The 21,442-nt window shown below is 28.5% G+C and overlaps 1 pseudogene across 1 annotated transcript; it reads right to left on the reverse strand.

Moving 5' to 3' along the window:
* Positions 1 to 4,566: 4,566 nt before the first annotated feature.
* Positions 4,567 to 20,641, reverse strand: LOC143201087 (polyubiquitin-A-like; annotated as a pseudogene). The gene is made up of 4 exons (XR_013006873.1): positions 20,510 to 20,641; positions 18,122 to 19,282; positions 11,475 to 12,179; positions 4,567 to 5,321 (listed from the first exon to the last, which is right to left on the reverse strand). The product of XR_013006873.1 is annotated as a polyubiquitin-A-like (transcript).
* Between the last annotated feature and the right edge of the window lie 801 nt (positions 20,642 to 21,442).

Raw genomic sequence — 21,442 nt, forward strand, 5'->3', positions numbered from 1 at the left:
TAATTGTAGGGATGTGGAAAATTAACGAGAGAAGGTTATATCGATATTTCTAGCCTATATATCGATATTTTTGTAAGTCGATATTTTCGATATTTCAAAAATGTTAAAGATATTTCTTAAACTTTATAAAAACCATTTGGAAACTTCTAATAAACCTTTTAAAATGGTACTAAATTTTATATGTTAGTGCATTTTAGTACTTATTATTAAAATCTTATTAATAGTCAGTTTTTCTTTGTTAAGAAAATGTCGATATTTCTCTAGGCTGGTACACAAATATTTTTATTTTTTCTTAAAAGTCTGGCTATATCTCCTGTAAAATATCGCAATCTTTTTCTCCGATATATCGATATTTTTTTAGTAATATTGAAATATTTCAAATATCGTTAGAACGTTCTATCGATATTTTCCATGGCGGCTGACAGCCAAGTTTCTTGTTATTGGATCGCTAGATAATACATTCTATGAGCATAAAATTATCGATATTTGAAAGTACATATACAAAATATATTAATTATTGGAAATCATGAACAACAATTAATTTTTATTTTCCAATACAATTCTTTTAGTTAATATCGATGTTTATTCACTTTAACCCTACTTTTTCTGAGAACATTCTTTTGTGTAAAAAGGGTGGGAGGTAAAGAATTGTCAAAAAAGTTCGATACTCTATATTATAACTGTCAATATATATTTGAAAAAGTATTGGAAAATATCGAAATTTTTTATTTGGATATTACTCATACGTCAAAACTGTTTATTTCTTTTATTATTATTTATTAGAAAATATTTTTTTAATGATTTTAATATAAAATTAGCATTGTTACTGTATATCTATTTCTTTTGATACTTTATAATGGGCTACATGACGATAATAAAGAATAACAAAAATATCGATTCAAAATAGTATACAATAAACAGATTATTAAAAATAAATTTATTTTAAAACGCATGTATCATTTTTCCTAACCTGGTGAAGTATGGCCCATGGAACTATTATTTCATTCACAAGACACCAGATATTTTATATTGGCTTTTTATAATTTATAATAAGTATATTATTTGGTTACTGAAAAAAAAAACAATTATTGGGGACTCATATACACAGTAAATAAAACAATTGAGGCTTAACCCTAAAATATTAACAAAAGTGTTATTTACCTCAATATTAATTTAAATACACTTTAGACATTATTAAAGTTACTTAAAATACTAAACAGCTACATTAGAATGATATTATTATTATGAAAATATTATACTTATTTGGATTTTTTCGAGATGTATAAATACATTAGGGGCCCAGACACCATTGATGCACGATATAGTATCTAATTATAACATAGGACTTAAAAATAATGTATAAATAAATCTATACCCATAAAAACCGTCCAGTAGTTTTAATTCAGAACTGTTAAATATCTTGTTGACAACTTGTTTACATTGTTGTTACGTGAGTATAAAAGAAGTGTGCATTTGCGAGAGACGATTTTAGATGCACCTAGTTTAATTCTTTCTGTTTTACCCTAAGACGCGTGAAAGCGACTTTTCATCAACAACATCAGATCAGTGTTGCTAGTCATCGAGCCGTACCTCTCATCCTACAACATTTTTGTATGGTTTTTTGTAACGAACATTTTTGTATTCGCAATTCGTAACTGTTTAAAATAAAATATTGATCCTCGTGAGTTGATTTCAATGACTATGATATTTAAAACTTGTATACAATTATGAATAAAATTCATATCTTATTATTTAGATGTGTTTGATTGTTAGTAGTAGCCTTGATCCTGAAAATATGCACTAGAAAATCATTCCTAACAAAATTTATAATGCAACGTTGCCGCACCAAATGCATATTTATTGAATAGTCACAATAGCTCGTAGATTAGAGTAGTTCTATTATGTGCCCATTGACATATGACAACGGTGTCGACCAGTATCAACACAAATCGAGTTTTATATATAGACCGATTTTCTTACATGTTCTGGCACATCAGACTTCTTTCTGTCTCTTTTTAACTAGAGTAATGCTAATTAGTAAAATCAGAAAGAAAAATGCCTTGAGTTTAAAAAGGATTTTGCGTTTTTATAAACTGAATATATCAATATGTTCGATGGTCTTAATGACGTGCATTGGCTGTTTGATTGGAAGAACTAAAAGTGTAATGTGGTGAAAGCATAATGGCATGGTGAAGCATTAATAGGTGTTGAAACACGAGAGAGTAACATGTTACAATGATACAATGCAAGTGTTCAATAAATTCTTTATATAGTATATACAATAAAACAGCCCAGTGCGCCATCAAAAATTATTACGTCACAACGTTGCCGTATCAAATTGGACTTATAACATCTAATTATCACTAACATTTTGGAGAATCTTGTAGACATTTGGCATCAGGGTCGAGCAGTGCCAACACAAATCTAATTTTATAGATTGATTCGGTTATATGTTCGACCCATCGGACAGCATTTTGTCTCTTTTTAATTAGGTTAAAATGATGATAATGACTATTTTTGACACCTGTGACTGAACATTGTAACTGTCCTCAGAAACAATAAAATCATGATATTCTTTACTAGTACTGCTGTTCCTGTTACTCTTATGCGTTATTTCATGTTTTTTTTAAATATACTTTTAGGGCATGAATTAAAAGTTTGGAATTATTTGCCTGTCACGTATTGTGATGCCTCTGACAACCAAAGCATGTAAGTTGTAAAGTAAAATCCTATCAAATATTCTTTTTAATCTCTCTTTTAGTTGCAAACATAAATATAACAGTAAAATTCCTTAAATTAGAAACCTGCAGACAATCTAACCTGATTAGGACAGACGTTAAAGTAAGCAGAAGTTTGCTATAGTAACACTTGTTGCCCTGAATCTAATCTAAAACTGCAGCAATTATGTTCTAGTTTCTAGTAAGTTTCTAGGAAAGTAGGATCTATTGCCCTTTTCTAACATCCGATTCCTTAATATTTATGGAAAGAGAAAAATGCCTAAATGTGGCTTTCTTACATGAAGACGTGAGCTAGTAAATAAAATTCTCATGATATTCAAATGCAGCCACATTAACGTTCGAGAAGAACCAGTGTTTATGTTTATCCAAGTTAATTTCTATGTATTAAATAAATCGTAAATATAACTTTTATGTGAGTTAAAAGATTATACTCGTATACTGCCGTAGACTAATATAAAGGTACATATTTAGACATGTAAATATTCAAACAACCAAGAAACCATTGACATTTAACAAGCACACCAGCGTCAGGTACTTGAAATATGTATAACAAATTATATTTTCAAGATGTAATTAAAATACAAAACATGTATTTGTATTTTAATTACAATTTCTAAATACAAGTAATTCAAATACTACCCAACCCTGGCGTTTTATTGCTTATTACCCCAATTAAGACTTTACAGCTTTATAAGTAGGTATATAAATTGATAAGAAAACCAAACATCAAAAATACCTGACTAGCTATACAATATGCTATTGACAATACCGCAGTTTCTCTAAAACGAAATAAATACATAAAATACTACTAATACGAATAAAAATATAAAATATCCCAATATAATACAGTCGCAACAAAAGCCATTAATATGATTTGCTGTTGGTTGATTGGCCGTATCGGATTACTAAAAAATCAACACATCAATACTAGAAAGGTTACACGTTGAATTAAATAGTTTTTTCTCTCTTGCGTAATTTAATGGTTATAAAAGTGACTTTTAAATAAGCTAAGAAAGTATGTTCATAAACAGTCTTTAATTGATCTTAATTACATTCTCAGAAAGTTCTAATTAGGGAAGAAAACAATAAAATTTAACAATGAACAAATAACCTTATAGGAAAACAACCAGTATTACTAAAATACAAAATATGTACTTAAATTGATCCAATAAATGGATCCTAGAAGTTCCTCAAAAGGGAATAATTTCATTTAATAGTATAGGACAGGAATACAGATATAAAATTCTTAATGGTTCAAAAATGTTAAAGATATTTCTTAAACTTTGTAAAAAACCTTTTGAAATTTCTAATAAACCTTTTAAATTGGTACTAAATTTTATATGTTAGTGCATTTTAGTACTTATTATTAAAATTGTATTAATAGTCAGTTTTTCTTTGTTAAGAAAATGTCGATATTTCTCTGGGCTGGTATACAAATATTTTTATATTTTCTTAAAAGTATGGCTATATCTCTTGTAAAATATCGCAATTTTTTCTCCGATATATCGATATAGAATATCGAATATATATATCGAATAGAGCTAAAAACAACTAATAACTTAATATCTTTTAATTCTATTTCCTGTTTTTCATCTTGAATATAAATCAGCTATAAGTATTTTTACATCTGCATTAGTTATTAATTATCAACTATTATATACTACCAATAGGGTTCTTACATCCAAACTCCCAAAAACTGCTATCCAAACACTCAAAATATCTTCACTTCGAGTTATTAAGGGTTGCTTATTATAAAATACTAATTTAAAAATATTCAGTTTTAAATACATGGTCTTCAAATAAGTTAAGAGTAAGAAAAAAAAACATGTATTACTGCAGATATTTATTTCACATTAATTTAAAAATATATCAAAATACAAATAAAAATGCTTTTAATTGCCACCTCTGAGTCTTAGCACTAAATGCAATGTGGACTCCTTTTGAATATTGTAATCAGATAGGGTACGACCATCTTCCAATTGTTTACCAGCAAAGATCAATCGCTGTTGATCTGGAGGAATACCTTCTTTATCTCGAATTTTAGCTTTTACATTTTCAATCGTGTCTGATGGTTCAACTTCAAGGGTGATCGTTTTACCAGTTAAAGTTTTGACAAAAACCTGCATGCCTCCTCTCAATCTCAATACCAGGTGAAGTGTAGATTCCTTCTGGATATTGTAATCAGAAAGAGTACGTCCATCTTCTAGTTGTTTACCAGCAAAGATCAATCGCTGTTGGTCTGGGGCAATGCCTTCTTTATCTTGAATCTTGGCTTTCGCATTTTCAATAGTGTCAGAGGCTTCAACCTCCAGAGTAATGGTTTTGCCAGTTAAAGTCTTGACAATAATTTGCATGCCTCCCCTCAATCTCAACACTAAGTGAAGAGTTGATTCCTTTTGGATGTTGTAATCAGACAATGTACGTCCATCTTCTAGTTGTTTACCAGCAAAGATCAATCGCTGCTGGTCTGGTGGAATGCCTTCTTTATCTTGAATCTTGGCTTTAACATTTTCGATTGTGTCAGATGCCTCAGCCTCCAGGGTGATGGTTTTGCCAGTCAAAGTCTTCACGAAAATCTGCATGCTGCAATAAAAAAATATACTAATGAAAAATATAAATTGAACATAAAAAAGTAAACAACATGTAGTATAGGATTGGTTTGCTATCCACATACACTTTAGAATAATCTACAATAGGTCTAGTTATGTGTCTATTGTGTATTATGTTTCTACATTATGTCTAGCATTTGCCAGTTGTATGGTTTGCTTTTACTTGCTTGTCAATTTCTCATACATGGTTGTAAAATTAATATAAATTTAATAAAATTTTATAAATTTCAGAAACAAATAAATTTAAAAGTGAATAAAAATTATATTAAACTCTACATGTAAGAATATCAAGAAAATTATCAGAATAGCCAGCTAATTTTCGAAGATCACAGGTATGTTAAATTTGTACATATCAATATTATTTTTATAGTTCCTAGTGCTTGTACAAGAAGAAAATCCATACATGCAAGGAACAACAGATTGGTGGTGTAAAAAGGTGTAAAACAAAAGCAAAGCAAATACTATATGAATATACATAACTGAATATATATCGATGCTATTACTATGATATTGCAATATACCATATTTGACGTCTACTTTGTTTTGTTTTTTTCGTTTTCATTAATGTTCTCAATGTTTCAGTTAAAACAATCTAATTATATTATTTTAAGGTATTTAGTGGTAGTAAAAAGAAAGGCATATTAGTAAATCTGAGGAACATATACAAACTCGATTTTATTTTGAGTGCTTTTTCAACTTTTAATTCGACTAGGTATATTAAAATATTGATACATTTAATCGCATTGCAATGAATTATGTATTAAAGAGAATTAATATCGTTAAATTTATAACTTCCTATTAAAAAGTTAATACATAACCAAACTAAATTATAATACTGCGAAATAAGTATACTGATATATGATATATCAGTAATCTGGTAAAAATAACATTGCCAACACTAATGAACATAACAATTCACGAACTATTCTATAACAAAGACCTAATACGTATTGAGACATTTAAAACAAACATTGAAAACATTTTCAGTAATACGTAATACATAAAACACATTAACAAATAATAAATTGAAACATAATGATGCTAACCTTAGATTTCCTGAATAATCTTTATCTAAATAACGTTAAAGGAACACACAAATATTATAATTTTTGTTGGAAAGAAATTTAAAAATTGCTAAGAAACCCTTAAACAAAGCAAAATCTGCATTGTCATGAATACAAAGAAAATTGTTTCAAAGTTATACTTACTTATAGCTTTCTTATAAACACGGATAACTATAACTTCCTATCACAACTACGTTTACACAATAGAGCACGATATACAACAAAGCCCACTTTTCGCTTATTGCTTTAAACTGTTCAGCAACTTCTAGATTCAGACCTTATAAGGCCTTTTTTGAGGTTTAAACGTCGATACCCCCTCCAACTAAAATACATTTCCAAATATTAATTGTAGGGATGTGCAGAATTAACGAGAGAAGTGTATATCGATATTTCTAGCCTATATATCGATATTTTTGTAAGTCGATATTTTCGATATTTCAAAAATGTTAAAGATATTTCTTAAACTTTATAAAAACCATTTTGAAACTTCTAATAAACCTTTTAAATTGGTACTAAATTTTATATGTTAGTGCATTTTAGTACTTATTATTAAAATCTTATTAATAGTCAGTTTTTCTTTGTTAAGAAATACAGTATACAAATATTTTTATTTTTTGTTAAAAGTCTGGCTATATCTCCTGTAAAATATCGCAATCTTTTTCTCCGATATATCGATATTTTTTTAATAATATTGAAATATTTCAAATATCGTTAGAACGTTCTATCGATATTTTCCATGGCGGCTGACAGCCATAGTTTCCTGTTATTGGATCGCTAGATAATATATTCTATGAGCATAAAATTATCGATATTTGAAAGTACATATACAAAATATATTAATTATTGGAAATCATGAACAACAATTAATTTTTATTTTCCAATACAATTCTTTTAGTCAATATCGATGTTTATTCACTTTAACCCTACTTTTTCTGAGAACATTCTTTTGTGTAAAAAGGGTGGGAGGTAAAGAATTGTCAAAAAAGTTCGATACTCTATATTATAACTGTCAATATATATTTGAAAAAGTATTGGAAAATATCGAAATTTTTTATTTGGATATTACTCATATGTCAAAACTGTTTATTTATTTTATTATTATTTATTAGAAAATATTTTTTTAATGATTTTAATATAAAATTAGCATTGTTACTGTATATCTATTTCTTTTGATACTTTATAATGGGCTACATGACGATAATAAAGAATAACAAAAATATCGATTCAAAATAGTATACAATAAACAGATTATTAAAAATAAATTTATTTTAAAATGCATGTATCATTTTTCCTAACCTGGTGAAGTATGGCCCATGGAACTATTATTTCATTCACAAGACACCAGATATTTTATATTGGCCTTTTATAATTTATAATAAGTATATTATTTGGTTATTGAAAAAAAAAACAATTATTGGGGACTCATATACACAGTAAACAAAACAATTGAGGCTTAACCCTAAAATATTAACAACAGTGTTATTTACCTCAATATTAAGTTAAATACACTTTAGACATTATTAAAATTACTTAAAATACTAAACAGCTACATTAGAATGATATTATTATTATGAAAATACTATACTTATTTGGATTTTTTCGAGATGTATAAATACATTAGGGGCCCAGACACCATTGATGCACGATAGAGTATCTAATTAGAACATAGGACTTAAAAATAATGTATAAATAAACCTATACCCATAAAAACCGTCCAGTAGTTTTAATTCAGAACTGTTAAATATCTTGTTGACAACTTGTTTACATTGTTGTTACGTGAGTATAAAAGATGTTTGCATTTGCGAGAGACGATTTTAGATGCACCTAGTTTAATTCTTTCTGTTTTACGGTAAGACGCGTGAAAGCGACTTTTCATCAACAACATCAGATCAGTGTTGCTAGTCATCGAGCCGTACCTCTCATCCTACTACATTTTTGTATGGTTTTTTGTAACAAACATTTTTGTACAACTTGAATGATGTAAATATACACTTCGTAACTGTTTAAAATAAAATATTGATCCTCGTGAGTTGATTTCAATGACTATGATATTTAAAACTTGTATACAATTATGAATAAAATTCATATCTTATTATTTAGATGTGTTTGATTGTTAGTAGTAGCCTTGATCCTGAAAATATGCACTAGAAAATCATTCCTAACAAAATTTATAATACAACGTTGCCGCACCAAATTTAAGTTTTAGCTTCTATTGACTCTATCAACAAAATTTAAATAAAATAACGAAATAAAAATAACGTTACAAAATATAATTTATTTTTACTTTATAGTACATCTAATTCATATTTATTGAATAGTCACAATAGCTCGTAGATTAGAGTTGTTCTATTATATGCCCATTGACATATGACAACGGTGTCGACCAGTATCAACACAAATCGAGTTTTATATATAGACCGATTTTCTTACATGTTCTGGCACATCAGACTTCTTTCTGTATCTTTTTATCTAGAGTAATGCTAATTAGTAAAATCAGAAAAAAAAATGCCTTCAGTTTAAAAAGGATTTTGCGTTTTTATATACTGAATATATCAATATGTTCGATGGTCTTAATGACGTGCATTGGCTGTTTGATTGGAAGAACTAAAAGTGTAATGTGGCGAAAGCATAATGGCATGGTGAAGCATTAATAGGTGTTGAAACACGAGAGAGTAACATGTTACAATGATACAATGCAAGTGTTCAATAAATTCTTTATATAGTATATACAATAAAACAGCCCAGTGCGCCATCAAAAATTATTACGTCACAACGTTGCCGTATCAAATTGGACTTATAACATCTAATTATCACCAACATTTTGGAGAATCTTGTAGACATTTGGCATCAGGGTCGAGCAGTGCCAACACAAATCTAATTTTATAGATTGATTCGGTTATATGTTCGACCCATCGGACAGCATTTTGTCTCTTTTTAATTAGGTTAAAATGATGATAATGACTATTTTTGACACCTGTGACTGAACACTGTAACTGTCCTCAGAAACAATAAAATCATGATATTCTTTACTAGTACTGCTGTTCCTGTTACTCTTATGCGTTATTTCATGTTTTTTTTTAATATACCTTTAGGGCATGAATTAAAAGTTTGGAATTATTTGCCTGTCACGTATTGTGATGCCTCTGACAACCAAAGCATTTTGTAAAGTAAAATCCTATCAAATATTCTTTTTAATCTCTCTTTGCTTTGCAAACATAAATATAACAGTAAAATTCCTTAAATTAGAAACCTGCAGACAATCTAACCTGATTAGGACAGACGTTAAAGTAAGCAGAAGTTTGCTATAGTAACACTTGTTGCCCTGAATCTAATCTAAAACTGCAGCAATTATGTTCTAGTTTCTAGTAAGTTTCTAGGAAAGTAGGATCTATTGCCCTTTTCTAACATCCGATTCCTTAATATTTATGGAAAGAGAAAATTGCCTAAATGTGGCTTTCTTACATGAAGACGTGAGCTAGTAAATAAAATTCTCATGATATTCAAATGCAGCCACATTAACGTTCGAGAAGAACCAGTGTTTATGTTTATCCAAGTTAATTTCTATGTATTAAATAAATCGTAAATATAACTTTTATGTGAGTTAAAAGATTATACTCGTATACTGCCGTAGACTAATATAAAGGTACATATTTAGACATGTAAATATTCAAACAACCAAGAAACCATTGACATTTAACAAGCACACCAGCGTCAGGTACTTGAAATACGTATAACAAATTATATTTTCAAGATGTAATTAAAATACAAAACATGTATTTGTATTTAAATTACAATTTCCAAATACAAGTCATTCAAATACTACCCAACCCTGGCGTTTTATTGCTTATTACCCTAATTAAGACTTTACAGCTTTATAAGTAGGTATATAAATTGATAAGAAAACCAAACATCAAAAATACCTGACTAGCTATACAATATGCTATTGACAATACCGCAGTTTCTCTAAAACGAAATAAATACATAAAATACTACTAATACGAATAAAAATATAAAATATCCCAATATAATACAGTCGCAACAAAAGCCATTAATATGATTTGCTGTTGGTTGATTGGCCGTATCGGATTACTAAAAAATCAACACATCAATACTAGAAAGGTTACACGTTGAATTAAATAGTTTTTTCTCTCTTGCGTAATTTAATGGTTATAAAAGTGACTTTTAAATAAGCTAAGAAAGTATGTTCATAAACAGTCTTTAATTGATCTTAATTACATTCTCAGAAAGTTTTAATTAGGGAAGAAAACAATAAAATTTAACAATGAACAAATAACCTTATAGGAAAACAACCAGTATTACTAAAATACAAAATATGTACTTAAATTGATCCAATAAATGGATCCTAGAAGTTCCTCAAAAGGGAATAATTTCATTTAATAGTATAGGACAGGAATACAGATATAAAATTCTTAATGGTTCAAAAATGTTAAAGATATTTCTTAAACTTTGTAAAAAACCTTTTGAAATTTCTAATAAACCTTTTAAATTGGTACTAAATTTTATATGTTAGTGCATTTTAGTACTTATTATTAAAATTGTATTAATAGTCAGTTTTTCTTTGTTAAGAAAATGTCGATATTTCTCTGGGCTGGTATACAAATATTTTTATATTTTCTTAAAAGTATGGCTATATCTCTTGTAAAATATCGCAATTTTTTCTCCGATATATCGATATAGAATATCGAATATATATATCGAATAGAGCTAAAAACAACTAATAACTTAATATCTTTTAATTCTATTTCCTGTTTTTCATCTTGAATATAAATCAGCTATAAGTATTTTTACATCTGCATTGGTTATTAATTATCAACTATTATATACTACCAATAGGGTTCTTACATCCAAACTCCCAAAAACTGCTATCCAAACACTCAAAATATCTTCACTTCGAGTTACTAAGGGTTGCTTATTATAAAATACTAATTTAAAAATATTCAGTTTTAAATACACGGTCTTCAAATAAGTTAAGAGTAAGAAAAAAAAAACATGTATTACTGCAGATATTTATTTCACATTAATTTAAAAATATATCAAAATACAAATAAAAATGCTTTTAATTGCCACCTCTGAGTCTTAGCACTAAATGCAATGTGGACTCCTTTTGAATATTGTAATCAGATAGGGTACGACCATCTTCCAATTGTTTACCAGCAAAGATCAATCGCTGTTGATCTGGAGGAATACCTTCTTTATCTCGAATTTTAGCTTTTACATTTTCAATCGTGTCTGATGGTTCAACTTCAAGGGTGATCGTTTTACCAGTTAAAGTTTTGACAAAAATCTGCATGCCTCCTCTCAATCTCAATACCAGGTGAAGTGTAGATTCCTTCTGGATATTGTAATCAGAAAGAGTACGTCCATCTTCTAGTTGTTTACCAGCAAAGATCAATCGCTGTTGGTCTGGGGCAATGCCTTCTTTATCTTGAATCTTGGCTTTCGCATTTTCAATAGTGTCAGAGGCTTCAACCTCCAGAGTAATGGTTTTGCCAGTTAAAGTCTTGACAATAATTTGCATGCCTCCCCTCAATCTCAACACTAAGTGAAGAGTTGATTCCTTTTGGATGTTGTAATCAGACAATGTACGTCCATCTTCTAGTTGTTTACCAGCAAAGATCAATCGCTGCTGGTCTGGTGGAATGCCTTCTTTATCTTGAATCTTGGCTTTAACATTTTCGATTGTGTCAGATGCCTCAGCCTCCAGGGTGATGGTTTTGCCAGTCAAAGTCTTCACGAAAATCTGCATGCTGCAATAAAAAAATATACTAATGAAAAATATAAATTGAACATAAGAAAGTAAACAACATGTAGTATAGGATTGGTTTGCTATCCACATACACTTTAGAATAATCTACATTAGGTCTAGTTATGTGTCTATTGTGTATTATGTGTCTACATTATGTCTAGCATTTGCCAGTTGTATGGTTTGCTTTTACTTGCTTGTCAATTCCTTATACATGGTTGTAAAATTAATATAAATGTAATCAAATTTTATAAATATCAGAAACAAATAAATTTAAAAGTGAATAAAAATTATATTAAACTCTACATGTAAGAATATCAAGAAAATTATCAGAATAGCCAGCTAATTTTCGAAGATCACAGGTATGTTAAATTTGTACATATCAATATTATTTTTATAGTTCCTAGTGCTTGTACAAGAAAAAAATCCATACATGCAAGGAACAACAGATTGGTGGTGTAAAAAGGTGTAAAACAAAAGCAAAGCAAATACTATATGAATATACATAACCGAATATATATCGATGCTATTACTATGATATTGCAATATACCATATTTGACGTCTACTTTGTTTTGTTTTTTTCGTTTTCATTAATGTTCTCAATGTTTCAGTTAAAACAATCTAATTATATTATTTTAAGGTATTTAGTGGTAGTAAAAAGAAAGGCATATTAGTAAATCTGAGGAACATATACAAACTCGATTTTATTATGAGTGCTTTTTCAACTTTTAATTCGACTAGGTATTTTAAAATATTGATACATTTAATCGCATTGCAATGAATTATGTATTAAAGAGAATTAATATCGTTAAATTTATAACTTCCTATTAAAAAGTTAATACATAACCAAACTAAATTATAATACTGCGAAATAAGTATACTGATATATGATATATCTGTAATCTGGTAAAAATAACATTGCCAACACTAATGAACATAACAATTCACGAACTATTCTATAACAAAGACCTAATACGTATTGAGACATTTAAAACAAACATTGAAAACATTTTCAGTAATACGTAATACATAAAACACATTAACAAATAATAAATTGAAACATAATGATGCTAACCTTAGATTTCCTGAATAATCTTTATCTAAATAACGTTAAAGGAACACACAAATATTATAATTTTTGTTGGAAAGAAATTTAAAATTTGCTAAGAAACCCTTAAACAAAGCAAAATCTGCATTGTCATGAATACAAAGAAAATTGTTTCAAAGTTATACTTACTTATAGCTTTCTTATAAACACGGATAACTATAACTTCCTATCACAACTACGTTTACACAATAGAGCACGATATACAACAAAGCCCACTTTTCGCTTATTGCTTTAAACTGTTTAGCAACTTCTAGATTCAGACCTTATAAGGCCTTTTTTGAGGTTTAAACGTCAATACCCCCTCCAACTAAAATACATTTCCAAATATTAATTGTAGGGATGTGCAGAATTAACGAGAGAAGGGTATATCGATATTTCTAGCCTATATATCGATATTTTTGTAAGTCGATAATTTCGATATTTCAAAAATGTTAAAGATATTTCTTAAACTTTATAAAAACCATTTTGAAACTTCTAATAAACCTTTTAAATTGGTACTAAATTTTATATGTTAATGCATTTTAGTACTTATTATTAAAATCTTATTAATAGTCAGTTTTTCTTTGTTAAGAAATACAGTATACAAATATTTTTATTTTTTCTTAAAAGTCTGGCTATATCTCCTGTAAAATATCGCAATCTTTTTCTCCGATATATCGATATTTTTTTAATAATATTGAAATATTTCAAATATTGTTAGAACGTTCTATCGATATTTTCCATGGCGGCTGACAGCCAAGTTTCTTGTTATTGGATCGCTAGATAATACATTCTATGAGCATAAAATTATCGATATTTGAAAGTACATATACAAAATATATTAATTATTGGAAATCTTGAACAACAATTAATTTTTATTTTCCAATACAATTCTTTTAGTTAATATCGATTTTTATTCACTTTAACCCTACTTTTTCTGAGAACATTCTTTTGTGTAAAAAGGGTGGGAGGTAAAGAATTGTCAAAAAAGTTCGATACTCTATATTATAACTGTCAATATATATTTGAAAAAGTATTGGAAAATATCGAAATTTTTTATTTGGATATTACTCATATGTCAAAACTGTTTATTTATTTTATTATTATTTATTAGAAAATATTTTTTTAATGATTTTAATATAAAATTAGCATTGTTACTGTATATCTATTTCTTTTGATACTTTATAATGGGCTACATGACGATAATAAAGAATAACAAAAATATCGATTCAAAATAGTATACAATAAACAGATTATTAAAAATAAATTTATTTTAAAATGCATGTATCATTTTTCCTAACCTGGTGAAGTATGGCCCATGGAACTATTATTTCATTCACAAGACACCAGATATTTTATATTGGCCTTTTATAATTTATAATAAGTATATTATTTGGTTATTGAAAAAAAAAACAATTATTGGGGACTCATATACACAGTAAACAAAACAATTGAGGCTTAACCCTAAAATATTAACAACAGTGTTATTTACCTCAATATTAAGTTAAATACACTTTAGACATTATTAAAATTACTTAAAATACTAAACAGCTACATTAGAATGATATTATTATTATGAAAATACTATACTTATTTGGATTTTTTCGAGATGTATAAATACATTAGGGGCCCAGACACCATTGATGCACGATAGAGTATCTAATTAGAACATAGGACTTAAAAATAATGTATAAATAAACCTATACCCATAAAAACCGTCCAGTAGTTTTAATTCAGAACTGTTAAATATCTTGTTGACAACTTGTTTACATTGTTGTTACGTGAGTATAAAAGAAGTGTGCATTTGCGAGAGACGATTTTAGATGCACCTAGTTTAATTCTTTCTGTTTTACCCTAAGACGCGTGAAAGCGACTTTTCATCAACAACATCAGATCAGTGTTGCTAGTCATCGAGCCGTACCTCTCACCCTACAACATTTTTGTATGGTTTTTTGTAACGAACATTTTTGTACAACTTGAATGATGTAAATATACAATTCGTAACTGTTTAAAATAAAATATTGATCCTCGTGAGTTGATTTCAATGACTATGATATCTAAGACTTGTATACAATTATGAATAAAATTCATATCTTATTATTTAGATGTGTTTGATTGTTAGTAGTAGCCTTGATCCTGAAAATATGCACTAGAAAATCATTCATAACAAAATTTATAATGCAACGTTGCCGCACCAAATTTAAGTTTTAGTTTCTATTGACTCTATCAACAAAATTTAAATAAAATAACGAAATAAAAATAACGTTACAAAATATAATTTATTTTTACTTTATAGTACATCTAATGCATATTTATTGAGTAGTCATAATAGATCGTAGATTAGTGTTGTTCTATTATATGCCCATTGACATATGACAACGGTGTCGACCAGTATCAACACAAATCGAGTTTTACATATAGACCGATTTTCTTACATGTTCTGGCACATCAGACTTCTTTCTGTATCTTTTTAACTAGAGTAATGCTAATTAGTAAAATCAGAAAGAAAAATGCCTTGAGTTTAAAAAGGATTTTGCGCTTTTTTAAACTGAATATATCAATATGTTCGATGGTCTTAATGACGTGCATTGGCTGTTTGATTGGAAGAACTAAAAGTGTAATGTGGTGAAAGCATAACGAGAGAGTAACATGTTACAAAGATACAATGCAAGTGTTCAATAAATTCTTTATATAGTATATACAATAAAACAGCCCAGTGCGCCATCAAAAATTATTACGTCACAACGTTGCCGTATCAAATTGGACTTATAACATCTAATTATCACCAACATTTTGGAGAATCTTGTAGACATTTGGCATCAGGGTCGAGCAGTGCCAACACAAATCTAATTTTATAGATTTCATGTTTTTTTTTTAATATACCTTTAGGGCATGAATTAAAAGTTTGGAATTATTTGCCTGTCACGTATTGTGATGCCTCTGACAACCAAAGCATTTTGTAAAGTAAAATCCTATCAAATATTCTTTTTAATCTCTCTTTTAGTTGCAAACATAAATATAACAGTAAAATTCCTTAAATTAGAAACCTGCAGACAATCTAACCTGATTAGGACAGACGTTAAAGTAAGCAGAAGTTTGCTATAGTAACACTTGTTGCCCTGAATCTAATCTAAAACTGCAGCAATTATGTTCTAGTTTCTAGTAAGTTTCTAGGAAAGTAGGATCTATTGCCCTTTTCTAACATCCGATTCCTTAATATTTATGGAAGGAGAAAAATGCCTAAATGTGGCTTTCTTACATGAAGACGTGAGCTAGTAAATAAAATTCTCATGATATTCAAATGCAGCCACATTAACGTTCGAGAAGAACCAGTGTTTATGTTTATCCAAGTTAATTTCTATGTATTAAATAAATCGTAAATATAACTTTTATGTGAGTTAAAAGATTATACTCGTATACTGCCGTAGACTAATATAAAGGTACATATTTAGACATGTAAATATTCAAACAACCAAGAAACCATTGACATTTAACAAGCACACCAGCGTCAGGTACTTGAAATACGTATAACAAATTATATTTTCAAGATGTAATTAAAATACAAAACATGTATTTGTATTTAAATTACAATTTCCAAATACAAGTCATTCAAATACTACCCAACCCTGGCGTTTTATTGCTTATTACCCTAATTAAGACTTTACAGCTTTATAAGTAGGTATATAAATTGATAAGAAAACCAAACATCAAAAATACCTGACTAGCTATACAATATGCTATTGACAATACCGCAGTTTCTCTAAAACGAAATAAATACATAAAATACTACTAATACGAATAAAAATATAAAATATCCCAATATAATACAGTCGCAACAAAAGCCATTAATATGATTTGCTGTTGGTTGATTGGCCGTATCGGATTACTAAAAAATCAACACATCAATACTAGAAAGGTTACACGTTGAATTAAATAGTTTTTTCTCTCTTGCGTAATTTAATGGTTATAAAAGTGACTTTTAAATAAGCTAAGAAAGTATGTTCATAAACAGTCTTTAATTGATCTTAATTACATTCTCAGAAAGTTTTAATTAGGGAAGAAAACAATAAAATTTAACAATGAACAAATAACCTTTTGGAAAACAACCAGTATTACTAAAATACAAAATATGTACTTAAATTGATCCAATAAATGGATCCTAGAAGTTCCTCAAAAGGGAATAATTTCATTTAATAGTATAGGACAGGAATACAGATATAAAATTCTTAATGGTTCAAAAATGTTAAAGATATTTCTTAAACTTTGTAAAAAACCTTTTGAAATTTCTAATAAACCTTTTAAATTGGTACTAAATTTTATATGTTAGTGCATTTTAGTACTTATTATTAAAATTGTATTAATAGTCAGTTTTTCTTTGTTAAGAAAATGTCGATATTTCTCTGGGCTGGTATACAAATATTTTTATATTTTCTTAAAAGTATGGCTACATCTCTTGTAAAATATCGCAATTTTTTCTCCGATATATCGATATAGAATATCGAATATATATATCGAATAGAGCTAAAAACAACTAATAACTTAATATCTTTTAATTCTATTTCCTGTTTTTCATCTTGAATATAAATCAGCTATAAGTATTTTTACATCTGCATTGGTTATTAATTATCAACTATTATATACTACCAATAGGGTTCTTACATCCAAACTCCCAAAAACTGCTATCCAAACACTCAAAATATCTTCACTTCGAGTTACTAAGGGTTGCTTATTATAAAATACTAATTTAAAAATATTCAGTTTTAAATACACGGTCTTCAAATAAGTTAAGAGTAAGAAAAATAAACATGTATTACTGCAGATATTTATTTCACATTAATTTAAAAATATATCAAAATACAAATAAAAATGCTTTTAATTGCCACCTCTGAGTCTTAGCACTAAATGCAATGTGGACTCCTTTTGAATATTGTAATCAGATAGGGTACGACCATCTTCCAATTGTTTACCAGCAAAGATCAATCGCTGTTGATCTGGAGGAATACCTTCTTTATCTCGAATTTTAGCTTTTACATTTTCAATCGTGTCTGATGGTTCAACTTCAAGGGTGATCGTTTTACCAGTTAAAGTTTTGACAAAAATCTGCATGCCTCCTCTCAATCTCAATACCAGGTGAAGCGTAGATTCCTTCTGGATATTGTAATCAGAAAGAGTACGTCCATCTTCTAGTTGTTTACCAGCAAAGATCAATCGCTGTTGGTCTGGGGCAATGCCTTCTTTATCTTGAATCTTGGCTTTCGCATTTTCAATAGTGTCAGAGGCTTCAACCTCCAGAGTAATGGTTTTGCCAGTTAAAGTCTTGACAATAATTTGCATGCCTCCCCTCAATCTCAACACTAAGTGAAGAGTTGATTCCTTCTGGATGTTGTAATCAGACAATGTACGTCCATCTTCTAGTTGTTTACCAGCAAAGATCAATCGCTGTTGATCTGGAGGAATACCTTCTTTATCTCGAATTTTAGCTTTTACATTTTCAATCGTGTCTGATGGTTCAACTTCAAGGGTGATCGTTTTACCAGTTAAAGTTTTGACAAAAATCTGCATGCCTCCTCTCAATCTCAATACCAGGTGAAGTGTAGATTCCTTCTGGATATTGTAATCAGAAAGAGTACGTCCATCTTCTAGTTGTTTACCAGCAAAGATCAATCGCTGTTGGTCTGGGGCAATGCCTTCTTTATCTTGAATCTTGGCTTTCGCATTTTCAATAGTGTCAGAGGCTTCAACCTCCAGAGTAATGGTTTTGCCAGTTAAAGTCTTGACAATAATTTGCATGCCTCCCCTCAATCTCAACACTAAGTGAAGAGTTGATTCCTTTTGGATGTTGTAATCAGACAATGTACGTCCATCTTCTAGTTGTTTACCAGCAAAGATCAATCGCTGCTGGTCTGGTGGAATGCCTTCTTTATCTTGAATCTTGGCTTTAACATTTTCGATTGTGTCAGATGCCTCAGCCTCCAGGGTGATGGTTTTGCCAGTCAAAGTCTTCACGAAAATCTGCATGCTGCAATAAAAAAATATACTAATGAAAAATATAAATTGAACATAAGAAAGTAAACAACATGTAGTATAGGATTGGTTTGCTATCCACATACACTTTAGAATAATCTACATTAGGTCTAGTTATGTGTCTATTGTGTATTATGTGTCTACATTATGTCTAGCATTTGCCAGTTGTATGGTTTGCTTTTACTTGCTTGTCAATTTCTTATACATGGTTGTAAAATTAATATAAATGTAATCAAATTTTATAAATTTCAGAAACAAATAAATTTAAAAGTGAATAAAAATTATATTAAACTCTACATGTAAGAATATCAAGAAAATTATCAGAATAGCCAGCTAATTTTCGAAGATCACAGGTATGTTAAATTTGTACATATCAATATTATTTTTATAGTTCGTAGTGCTTGTACAAGAAAAAAATCCATACATGCAAGGAACAACAGATTGGTGGTGTAAAAAGGTGTAAAACAAAAGCAAAGCAAATACTATATGAATATACATAACTGAATATATATCGATGCTATTACTATGATATTGCAATATACCATATTTGACGTCTACTTTGTTTTGTTTTTTTCGTTTTCATTAATGTTCTCAATGTTTCAGTTAAAACAATCTAATTATATTATTTTAAGGTATTTAGTGGTAGTAAAAAGAAAGGCATATTAGTAAATCTGAGGAACATATACAAACTCGATTTTATTATGAGTGCTTTTTCAACTTTTAATTCGACTAGGTATATTAAAATATTGATACATTTAATCGCATTGCAATGAATTATGTATTAAAGAGAATTAATATCGTTAAATTTATAACTTCCTATTAAAAAGTTAATACATAACCAAACTAAATTATAATACTGCGAAATAAGTATACAGATATATGATATATCAGTAATCTGGTAAAAATAATATTGCCGACACTAATGAACATAACAATTCACGAACTATTCTATAACAAAGACCTAATACGTATTGAAACATTTAAAACAAACATTGAAAACATTTTCAGTAATACGTAATACATAAAACGCATTAACAAATAATAAATTGAAACATAATGATGCTAACCTTAGATTTCCTGAATAATCTTTATCTAAATAACGTTAAAGGAACACACAAATATTATAATTTTTGTTGGAAAGAAATTTAAAAATTGCTAAGAAACCCTTAAACAAAGCAAAATCTGCATTGTCATGAATACAAAGTTTCAAAGTTATACATACTTATAGCTTTCTTATAAACACGGATAACTATAACTTCCTATCACAACTACGTTTACACAATAGAGCACGATATACAACAAAGCCCACTTTTTGCTTATTGCTTTAAACTGTTCAGCAACTTCTAGATTCAGACCTTATAAGGCCTTTTTTGAGGTCTGAACGTCAATACCCCCTCCAACTAAAATACATTTCGAAATATTAATTGTAGGGATGTGGAAAATTAACGAGAGAAGGTTATATCGATATTTCTAGCCTATATATCGATATTTTTGTAAGTCGATATTTTCGATATTTCAAAAATGTTAAAGATATTTCTTAAACTTTATAAAAACCATTTTGAAACTTCTAATAAACCTTTTAAAATGGTACTAAATTTTATATGTTAGTGCATTTTAGTACTTATTATTAAAATCTTATTAATAGTCAGTTTTTCTTTGTTAAGAAATACAGTATACAAATATTTTTATTTTTTCTTAAAAGTCTGGCTATATCTCCTGTAAAATATCGCAATCTTTTTCTCCGATATATCGATATTTTTTTAATAATATTGAAATATTTCAAATATCGTTAGAACGTTCTATCGATATTTTCCATGGCGGCTGACAGCCATAGTTTCTTGTTATTGGATCGCTAGATAATATATTCTATGAGCATAAAATTATCGGTATTTGAAAGTACATATACAAAATATATTAATTATTGGAAATCATTAACAACAATTAATTTTTATTTTCCAATACAATTCTTTTAGTCAATATCGATGTTTATTCACTTTAACCCTACTTTTTCTGAGAACATTCTTTTGTGTAAAAAGGGTGGGAGGTAAAGAATTGTCAAAAAAGTTCGATACTCTATATTATAACTGTCAATATATATTTGAAAAAGTATTGGAAAATATCGAAATTTTTTATTTGGATATTACTCATATGTCAA

The sequence above is a fragment of the Rhynchophorus ferrugineus genome, unplaced genomic scaffold (genome assembly GCF_030347505.1).
Source record: "Rhynchophorus ferrugineus isolate W39M unplaced genomic scaffold, kcgeb_rfMv2 rfM8, whole genome shotgun sequence".
Classification (NCBI taxonomy): Eukaryota; Metazoa; Arthropoda; class Insecta; order Coleoptera; family Curculionidae; genus Rhynchophorus; species Rhynchophorus ferrugineus.